This window comes from Notolepis coatsorum (genome assembly GCF_963971535.1).
Source record: "Notolepis coatsorum genome assembly, chromosome: 1".
NCBI classification, from domain to species: Eukaryota; Metazoa; Chordata; class Actinopteri; order Aulopiformes; family Paralepididae; genus Notolepis; species Notolepis coatsorum.
This window is the reverse complement of record NC_140165.1, coordinates 230,716,537-230,727,859: the sequence shown is the minus strand read 5'-3', so window position 1 is coordinate 230,727,859 and position 11,323 is coordinate 230,716,537.

Sequence of the window (11,323 nt, the reverse complement as noted above, 5' to 3'; positions counted from 1 at the left end):
ACAACACCTGGTCAGGCTAGTCTCAACACAATATTAACAAACTAAACACAAGCAAAGATACAACAACACCAGACAAGAGAGAACATCACACCAGGGGAGGGAACGACAACAATGACAAGACACACCATGAAATCACACTAATCAAACTATTAATTATATGAATAACATTAGTCAAAATGTTTAATGTGCTAGCCTGCACCATCTGCTGGTGACCACTAGAGGGTGGTATGAGACCATTGAAAGGAGGTAGAAAGTGTCCAGTGTTATTGTTCAGACCATTGAAAGGAGGTAGAGAGTGCCCAGTGTTATTGTTCTCCTTAACCCAAGCCCCACAGGACCTGGGATCGTTACAGTACCCCCCCCCCCCCCCCCCCTAACGGGCGGCTTCCAGACGCTCGATAACGTCCGGGAATGGGCGAGGCAGGAGGCTGAGACTCTGGACTGAGGTGAGGGCAAGGACCCGGAGAACTGGAGCCGGGAGCCCGAGCAAAGAACCCAGGAGGGTCATAGCAGCCAGGGGGCCTGAAAACGGGTGCAGAGGCTCGGAGAGGGGGGGTGGGGATGGGGACAGAGGCCCGGAGAGGGGGGGTGGGGACGGGAACAGAGGCCTGGAGAGGGGGACTGGACCCGGGGACAGAGGCCCCACAAGGGGGGGTGGGGATGGGTGCAGAGACCCGGAGAGGGGGGCTGGAGCTGGGAACAGAGGCCCGACGAGGGGGGGTGGGGACAGGGACAGAGGACCGGAGAGGGGAGGCGGGGAGAGAAACAGGGAGCCAGTCAGGGGACCTGGAGCCAAGGGGTAAGGGTAAGGACCCCGGAGCAGGATCCCGGACGAGGGACCCTCCCGTCGCCGGCCTAGGAACCCGATCGGGAGAGCTGGCACGGAGGTGTGACGGCGACGACCCCCGGAATAGGATCCAGCGCAGACTCCGGCGAAGACCACGGTGAGGACCACGGTGAGGACCACGGCGAGGACCAGGGCGCCGATCACGGCATAGGGCTGGACCAGAGGGGAAGCCAGGACCAGTTGAAGAGCCAGGGACCGGCGTAGCAGCCGGACCAGGCGTAGAGGCTGGGCTGGGCGTGGAGGCCGGACCAGTTGAGGCGACAAGGTGTGGCGTGGCGGCCGGACCGGTTGTGGCGATGAAGTGTGGCATGGAGGCCGGACCAGTTGTGGCGATGAGGTGTGGCATGGAGGCCGGAAGGGGAGCGGTGGCAGCCGGCGTTGCAGCCGGACCAGGTGTAGAGACTGAGCTTGGCATTGAAGTTGGACCAGCTGTGGAGGCCTTGTTAGCAATACTAGCCTGAGCCTCGCTAGACCTCCGAGCCTTGCTAACTCTCGGAGGTCTGCGAGCTGCGGGAGCTAGGCTAACTGTGGGGCCTGGACTCACTGTGGGGGAAATGCTAGCTGGGGAGACCTGGTTAGCTTCAGGAGCTAGGCTAACAGTGAGCTTTATGCTAGTTGGTTGAACCTGGCTAGCTACAGAGCCTAAGCTAGCAGTGGGAACTGTGCTAGCTGGGGAGGCCTGGCTAGCTGCAGGAACAATGTTATCTGGGGAGGCCTGGCTAGCTGCAGAGCCTAAGCTAGCAGTGGGGACTGTGCTAGCTGGGGAGGTCTGGCTAGCTGCAGGAACAATGCTAGCTGGGAGGGCCTGGCTAGCTGCAGAGGATAAGCTAGCAGTGGGGGCTGGGTTAGCTGTAAAAGCCTGGCTAGCTGCAGAGGCTAAGCTAACAGTAGGGGCTAGGTTAGCTGTGGATGCCTGGCTAGCGGCAGAGCCTAAGCTAGCAGTGGGAACTGTGCTAGCTGGGGAGGCCTGGCTAGCTGCAGGAACAATGCTAGCTGGGAGGGCCTGGCTAGCTGCAGAGGCTAAGCTAACAGTAGGGGCTGTGTTAGCTGTGGAGGCCTCGTTAGCTATACTAGCCTGAGCCTCGCTAGACCTCTGAGCCTTGCTAGCTCTCGGAGGTCTGCGAGCTACGGGAGCTAGGCTAACTGTGGGGCCTGGACTCACTGTGGGGGAAATGCTAGCTGGGGAGACCTGGTTAGCTTCAGGAGCTAGGCTAACAGTGAGCTTTATGCTAGTTGGTTGAACCTAGCTAGCTACAGAGCCTAAGCTAGCAGTGGGAACTGTGCTAGCTGGGGAGGCCTGGCTAGCTGCAGGAACAATGTTATCTGGGGAGGCCTGGCTAGCTGCAGAGCCTAAGCTAGCAGTGGGGACTGTGCTAGCTGGGGAGGTCTGGCTAGCTGCAGGAACAATGCTAGCTGGGAGGGCCTGGCTAGCTGCAGAGGATAAGCTAGCAGTGGGGGCTGGGTTAGCTGTGAAAGCCTGGCTAGCTGCAGAGGCTAAGCTAACAGTAGGGGCTAGGTTAGCTGTGGATGCCTGGCTAGCGGCAGAGCCTAAGCTAGCAGTGGGAACTGTGCTAGCTGGGGAGGCCTGGCTAGCTGCAGGAACAATGCTAGCTGGGAGGGCCTGGCTAGCTGCAGAGGCTAAGCTAACAGTAGGGGCTGTGTTAGCTGTGGAGGCCTCGTTAGCTATACTAGCCTGAGCCTCGCTAGACCTCTGAGCCTTGCTAGCTCTCGGAGGTCTGCGAGCTGCGGGAGCTAGGCTAACTGTGGGGCCTGGACTCACTGTGGGGGAAATGCTAGCTGGGGAGACCTGGTTAGCTTCAGGAGCTAGGCTAACAGTAAGCTTTATGCTAGTTGGTTGAACCTAGCTAGCTACAGAGCCTAAGCTAGCAGTGGGAACTGTGCTAGCTGGGGAGGCCTGGCTAGCTGCAGCAACAATGTTAGCTGGGAGGGCCTGGCTAGCTGCAGGACCATGAATACGACCTAGATCAGAGGCTGGGGGGAAATTATGCCTCTCCATCTCTGCCTCCTGATCCGGATTCTGGTCCGCTACGGATTGGATAGTCTTAAACAAAAATACCCATTTAGCTGGGGTGTAGCTAGCCATATCGCCCTCCATCAGCTTAAGGAGTACACTCATTGTGCCTTTCAATCTGTCCGCTGGGTTCAGCAATGTTGCCGTCATTCTGTTACGAGGTAGAGGGGAAAAGTAGAACCCAATATGCGGAATGATAGGAGAGCACCGAAACTGCAGAATGACTGGGAAATGGAGGAAACGGAGACAGCAGAGTTTGTGTAGATAATGACTCTTGCACAATAATGACACGAAACAGACAATAACAAAACAGCCTTGCTGGTACGATAACAAAAAGACTAGAGCACAAACAAACTAAAGTAAAAAAGACTAGAGCACAAACAAACGAAAGTAAATGGCGCAAACGAACTGACATAAAAACAATAAACTGGAGAACGTAAAACAAACAGGCAAAAACAACACCTGGTCAGGCCAGTCTCAACACAATATTAACAAATTAACAAGCAAAGATACAACAACACCAGAGAAGAGAGAACATCACACCAGGGGAGGAAATGACAACAATGACAAGACACACCACGAAATCACACTAATCAAACTATTAATTATATGAATGACATTAGTCAAAATGTTTAATGTGCTAGCCTGCACCATCTGCTGGTGACCACTAGAGGGTGGTATGAGACCATTGAAAGGAGGTAAAGAGTGTCCAGTGTTATTGTTGAGACCATTGAAAGGAGGTAGAGAGTGTCCAGTGTTATTGTTGAGACCATTGAAAGGAGGTAGAGAGTGTCCAGTATTATTGTTCTCCTTAACCCAGGCCCCACAGGATCTGGGATTGTTACAGTCAGGCATACTTATGGAGGAAATTATTGCATGTCATATCACAACATATATGAGTAGATTCAGGGACCCCCAGACGTAACGCTAGTTCCAAGTTTCAATTGAAAAATAGAACCAAGCACCGCTTGCAGGCTCTGGGCTATACGCCACAAGAGACAGCGGCTCCCAATTTTATTAAATAACAATAAGAAGGCGGGAGGTCGCCGGATGAATCTAACACACATCAGTCAGTAAAAAACCTGCTGATAAAAGACATACAAAAAGCCTACCACCTACCTTCCCAAACCAGGAATGGTAACGTGGTGTACCCGCTGTTTGACATCATATCAGGTGTAGTGTATTTTTGATTGGTTATTAATGGTTATTCAACATTATTATGAATGACCCGTTGAGAGCAGACCATAATGTAGATTGAGCCATCTGTCCCCCACGGCTGGAATCAAAGCTCTCATGCACACACACACACACACACACACTAGTTTCATGTGACAGACATTATCAGTCACACACACACACACACACACACACACATCAGAAACCCACTCAGACCCAGTAGTGATGGCCAATCACAGAATAGGATTAGACTCTGCTTGATGCATATAAGCCACTTGTACTTGAGAGTAGGACACACAGTGCTCGAAGGCCTCCGGCCCCGCGTGCTCCAGCTCCGTCGGCGGCCCACTCTGGACACTCAGGGACCCCGGCCTTCCCTCCTAGAAGTGCCGGGTCTGCGACGAGAGCCCCCGCCGCAGGTCGTCCACCGTCAGCGACGGATGGCGCCCTCCATTGCCACGTGCGAGGGGCCCTCGTCACCATCATTGTCGCCGCCATCGTCGGGGCACTGGCTGAAATCCAATGGCCGCCGGGGCTCCGCCGCCCAAAAATGTCGGTCCAGACTAGAGGGAGCCCAGGGCGTGATGTGGCGACCTGCCGGACGAACCGTCCCAGGAGTCCAGAACATCTCCCCGCTGAGGACTGTTTAGACATATTCTTATTACTTCTAAAAACGAATACTGGTATCACACTGCCGAAGGCCTATGAGCAGGGCCGCCTGGGAGAAATGCGAGGCCCTGTGCGAGATTTAATGCGAGCCCCCCCCCCCCCCCCCCCCCCAAAGGTAAAAAAAAAAAAAAAAAAAAAAAAAAATTATATATATATATATATATATATATATTTTTTTTTTTTTTTTTTTATATATACAGTCAACATATTCTTAAATAATAGCGCTGCCCGAGGCGGGGCATGATACAGTCAACATATAGCAAAAGAGAGAGCGAAAGAGAGCTCCCGTTCTACAGTCAATATACAGTGTACAGAGAGAGAGAGAGAGAGAACATGTGTTTGTCATGTGTGTGTGTGTTAGAGAGAGACTAGAGCATGTATGACAGATTCAAAAGGACAAAGATCAAAAGAGAGAGAGAGAGAGAGACACATTGGAAAGAAATTGAAATGCTATTTGGCCCTAAACAGAGAGTACACAGTGGCAGAATACCTGAGCACTGTGACTGAAGATCCTTGAGCACAGCCTAGCCATCGAGAAAGGCCGCCATAGGCAGACTGTGTGTGTTAGAAAGAGAGAGAGAGAACATGTGTGTTTGTCATGTGTGTGTGTGTTAGAGACTAGAGCATGTATGACAGATTCAAAAGGACAAAGATCAACACTTAAATCCAACAAGAAGAGCAGGGTATACCAGAGAAACCAAAGCAAGGAGCCAATGGCCGACATCAGCTAAATAGGCTAGCCAGGTACTCTGTGACACCAGGCCACACACAGCTTTGGCCAATGGCCCAACGCTACACAAGCTACACAAGCTACACAAGCTACACCATTCACACACAGCACATGTCGTATCTCCAAATGTTGTGAAGTAGCATATGTTTTGCCTGGAAAAAAACATCGTTATTAACAAAACATTCGGGAGGGGAAGGAAGTAAGAGTGGGGTAATGTCATGACATTTTCATTAATCTTAGTTACCTGCACGAGGGCGCAGGTCGAAAGGCCGCAACACAGGTCTCCACGTTGACGAAAGGCCTCAGCGCGCCTCCCTCCACCTTCGCTCCCCACCCCTCCCTCCTGGTATAGTACGGGGGGCCACGGCTCCGGCCGAGGAGACTGGGTGTGGGGAGGACGTGGTGGGCCGACAGCCAGCCAGCCAGCCCACACATGGCGTCTGGCTAACAGTTAGCTCAATCAGGCACGTGGCTCTATGTAGCTGCATACAGCCAGGTGCTTTCACCACCAGCACCAGGCACACACCGTTAGCGTTAGCTACTAGTAGTATTAGCTCGTCGACCAGTTTGGCTCCAGATAGAGAAAGACAGATCCACGGCGGGTATATAATCATATGTTGACTCACGGTCACTCACCATAACGCAGTATCAACGTGGAAGGAAACTTTCTTGGCCCCACGGTGTAATTTCTTCTTCTTCTTCTTCGAGTACTTTCCGGCAGACTGGACACCTTTCGGCGTATTGCTTCTTTTGAAAAGACATCCACTCGCCTCGCCGCATCATGGCTATCCCGACTGAACCACACGGGATAGCACTCAATATTATAACGTAGCTAAAGCTAACTAGCTGTCCCTGTCTTTAGCCGGGATGGCTAGCCTGACTGAACTGTCTAACATGCAACAACTTTCATCTTCAGTCCATCTGCCGAACGATGTCCTCTTCACCTTGGCTCGGATAAACTACAATGCTGCACGCGCGCCGCGCGGAATAGTCAGACGCTTTAGAATAGTGTAACCCCTCCCCTCATTGAAACCAATGCCTGCTGCAGAGCACCAGAGCTCCAATAGTGACCCAGGTGCAGACCCAGGAACATGTCATTCTACAAACGTGTCTAATGTGAAATATATAAGCATATAAGCAAAACTAGATTTTAGGTCTGTGATGAAAAAGGGCCTCGCGGGAAGGGGGGCCTCGCAAAAAAATAAAAAAAAAATAAAAAAAAAATTATAAAAAATAATAAAAAAAATTAATATTTTTTATTTTTTTTTTTTTTTTTTTTTTTTTTTTTTTGCGAGGCCCCCCTTCCCGCGAGGCCCTGTGCGACCGCACTGCTCGCACACCCCCTGAGGCGGCCCTGCCTATGAGCGCAACGTTTCGTGGAAAAATGAGGAAGGGGGAGCTGGTCACCCCACCTGGGCTATATGCTGGCCGGAGGTGGGCATGACCAGGCAGATGAGAAGGTACATGTGAGAAGTTTTAAGTAGGTGCGTGCGTGTGCAGAGGATATCCCATAGGCGAAAGAGGAACGCGTAGACAGTAGAAATATAACTGTCTGTTTAACTGTGCACATGACAATAAATCATCTTGAATCTTGAATCTTGAATTTGTGCATCAGAAGGGAAACTACAGTAACCACTGAGCCAAACTTGCCACGACACAGTTCAATAGACCCTGGAGATCTCCATGACTTGGTTTATGTCAGGAGCAAGGTTTCTTCTACAAGGTGAAAGACATAAGTCAGTGAACATCTTTCTGTGTTGGTTATGTTGCCTTTTCAAGCATTTGTATCGCACATAATTTATCCAAATTGGCACAGTGCGCACATTTGCTTTGGCAATCCAGGGTGCGTTTGCTTTGTCACTCCGGGGCCCTGGTAGTGGGGCGGGCCAGTTTCGACAGTTGAAACATAGCTAATGCTAACACTGCAAGGGTTAAGTATTTATTTTCCACTGGTTCCCATACTGCAGCTATACCACTGTGAAGTGATCTGAGCTGTACTAGTGCTAGCTATAGAAAGAGCAAAGAAGGAACTATGTCATGCTCAGGTTGGGTTCCTTTCCAAGGTGGAAAGGGACCCAACCTTAGCATGATAAAATGACCACCGTACCGTATGTACTGTATGTGGGTATGTATGTATGAATGTGTGAGTATACAGTATGTATATTCACTGTGTATGTATGTACTGTATGTATGTATGTATGTATAAATGTATGTGTCTGTCTGTTTATACTATATATTTTTTTCTTTTATTATTTGGACCCCAGGAAGAGTAGTAATTGGGATCAAAATAAACAATAAAAATAACAATTTAAAAATGTAGACTGATTGGCCTGGTGGCACTGGTACAATTAAAGGTCAGACCTTTAGAGGTTTAAAGACTATAACTCCATCACTAAGCCACACCATGACATTGAATGACTTTTGGTTCTTGTGTGTGGCTATTTGTTGTCAAAATCAGACCCCATTGATGTTATCTGATGCACCAATGGCCAGCATCTTTGAAATTGAAAGGATAAACCTCTTGAGATGAAGCATCTCGTTTTCAAGGTGGTCCTTAACACAAATATACAGAAAATACACACACACACACACACACACACACACACACACACACACACACACACACACACACACACACACACACACACACACACACACACACACACACACACACACTACCCACTTTCCAAACCACTCTCAAAGAGCACCTACGAGAGACTGCAATTCGAAACTGGCCCTTGTAAATGTCCTAACCCAACCCCAATATACACTAAATGTCCTAACCCAATAATATACGAGACCCTCTTCTTGGGACCAAGTAAGGTTTCATCGATAATCCAATGTACAGTTACCCCCCACCCCACCTATCCAACCCCCACCCCACCCACCCAACCACATCCAATGTACAGTTCCCCCCCCCCACCCCACCCACCTACCCAACCCCCCCCCCCTCCACCCCACCTACCAACCTCCTACCTACCAACCTTCTCCAATGTACAGTTTCTTCGTCAAATGTATATACTCTCTTTTTTAGACTATTTTTGTATCACATACAGTACTGTATTTGTAAATCTGGTATGTCATAAATGTATAGATGTAGCAGTAGCCTACTGTCTATCTGTATGTCATGTTATCATGAATTGAAAATGGGGGACCCTGATGTAAACAAGACGAAAGTCTTTCTCTGGTCTGCATCCCCTTAACAATTGTGTGTATGAGCTGTACTGGATTGTACCCATTCTGCAATCTGTTAATAAAATGTTCAATCAATCAATCAAACACAAACACACACAAAGAGGCTCTCCCAGCCAGGCCTGTAGCGACTCCCACACCCACTCCCCCATTCCCCTACAAATGCCAAAAATACATGCAGTAAATAAGTAAGTATACATACCCATGCAAAGCTATATACAGTACATACGTTTAGATGCACCTACACAATTATTTCCATATAATTTCCATATCTCAAGTATAATTAGAAGCAAGAGCAGGTTGTTTGAAGATAAATAAAAAGAGTCGCCTTAAAGAGATGAAAGCAAGTAATAGATTTAAAAGTGAACTGGCAGGTTGGTCCAATCAGATTTATATTTAAAGGCACGTCGTCCAATTTCTTTAGAAATTCTAGGAAGAAATAAAAAGGGATACTTGGTATGTCTTAGACGACACGATGACCTACATGGAATTAAAATAGTTTGTAAGTAAGAAGGATACATAAAGAAAATCCATTTATTAACTGCAACCAGTGAAAATGTCTTCTGGATTTAGATGTTAACCGATTTAGTGACTCATACATAAAACAGCGCTGGGTTCTGACCCCTCAAAACAAAGCTACAGAGATTGTAAACTACATTGAGAGGACGAAGATTTGTTTCTGAGGTATTCTGATAGATCTGCTATAGATCTAGTATTGGTAATATCAACTGTGAAATAATTATCTTCCTAGCCTGTAGGGTGAAACAGTAGATAGAGCGATATAATATTCACAGGTTGCTCATGTATTTTCTCATGTATTAACACCTTGCATTACTATAACTTCACAACAAACGGCGTTGGTCACACGACCCCGCACCTTCACGACCCCACACCTTCACAACCCTGCACCTTCACGACCCCACACCTTCACGACCCCACACCTTCACGACCCCACACCGTCACGACCCCACACCTTCATGACCCCACACCTTCACGACCCCACACCTTCACAACCCCGCACCTTCACAACCCGCACCTTCACGACCCCACACCTTCACAACCCCACACCTTTACAACCCCACACCTTCACGACCCGCACCTTCACGACCCCGCACCTTCACGACCCCGCACCTTCACGACCCCACACCTTCACAACCCCACACCTTCACGACCCCGCACCTTCACGACCCCACACCTTCACATCCCCACACCTTTACAACCCCACACCTTCACGACCCGCACCTTCACGACCCTGCACCTTCACGACCCCACACCTTCACGACCCCACACCTTCCCATTAAGTCTCCCCACAGCGTCGACCTCCCCTCACTGAAATGAAGAAGAAAAACCTATCGACATATAATAATAATAATAATAACTTTATTTGTATAGCACTTTTCATACAGAGGTTGCAGTTCAAAGTGCTTCACAACAGTAAAAAATACAGGCATAAGCGAGCATAAAAAGATAGACAGGTAGAATCACAGTGTTTCACATTAGGATCTAGCATCCCAATAGGCTCTCCGCTTACAGTTTTCAGTAACACAAATAGTAAAAATAGTTTAAAATGATTCAGTTTAAAAATAGTAAAAAAAAAAATTATAAAATAGAACGGACATAAAAAATACAGGCATGAGCGAGCATAGCAAGATATGGCAAATCATAGTGTTTCACATTAGGATCTAGCATCCTAATAGGCTCTCTATTCAGTAATACTCCTGTAATTCCCAACATACTTCTGTAACTTTAGTGATACTAGATCACAGGGACTCGAACCCACACAGGGACTCGAACCCACACTGTAACTTTAGTGATACTAGATCACAGGGACTCGAACCCACACTGTAACTTTAGTGATACTAGATCACAGGGACTCGAACCCACACTGTAACTTTAGTGATACTAGATCACAGGGACTCGAACCCACACTGTAACTTTAGTGATACTAGATCACAGGGACTCGAACCCACACTGTAACTTTAGTGATACTAGATCACAGGGACTCAAACCCACACTGTAACTTTAGTGATATTAGATCACAGGGACTCGAACCCATACTAAATAGTGGGACTTATTGCACAGTGTTTCACATTTGGATCTAGCAAATAATAAAAATAGTTTAAAATGATTCTGTTTAAAAATAGTCATCAGTAAGAAGTAAAAAGTGCAATAACCAACGGACATACAAAATACAGGCATGAGCGAGCATAGCAAGATATGGCAAATCACAGTGTTTCACATTAGGATCTAGCATCCTAATAGGCTCTCTATTCAGTAATACTCCTGTAATTCATGAACAAATAATCACAGTGTTTCACATTTGGATCTAGCAAATAATAAGAATAGTTTAAAATGATTCAGTTTAAAAATAGTCATCAGTAAGAAGTAAAAAGTGCAATAACCGACACATGAATTTGATAGGCAGTGTAAAAGAGTAGGCAGGGTAAGAATAAATACAAGTTGTGTCAGGATATCCCTGATGTTTCCTCTTGCCACTAGGTGGTAGCAGATATCTATCAGTGAAATGCCTGAGCAAAGAGATAGGTTTTAAGCTGTCTTTTAAAGATGTCTAGCGAGTTGGCTTCCCTGATGGTTTGGGGTAGTTTGTTCCATAGTTTTGGGGCATAGTTGATAAAGGCTGCATTACCGATCCTCTTTTGACTTCTGGGAGCCTCTA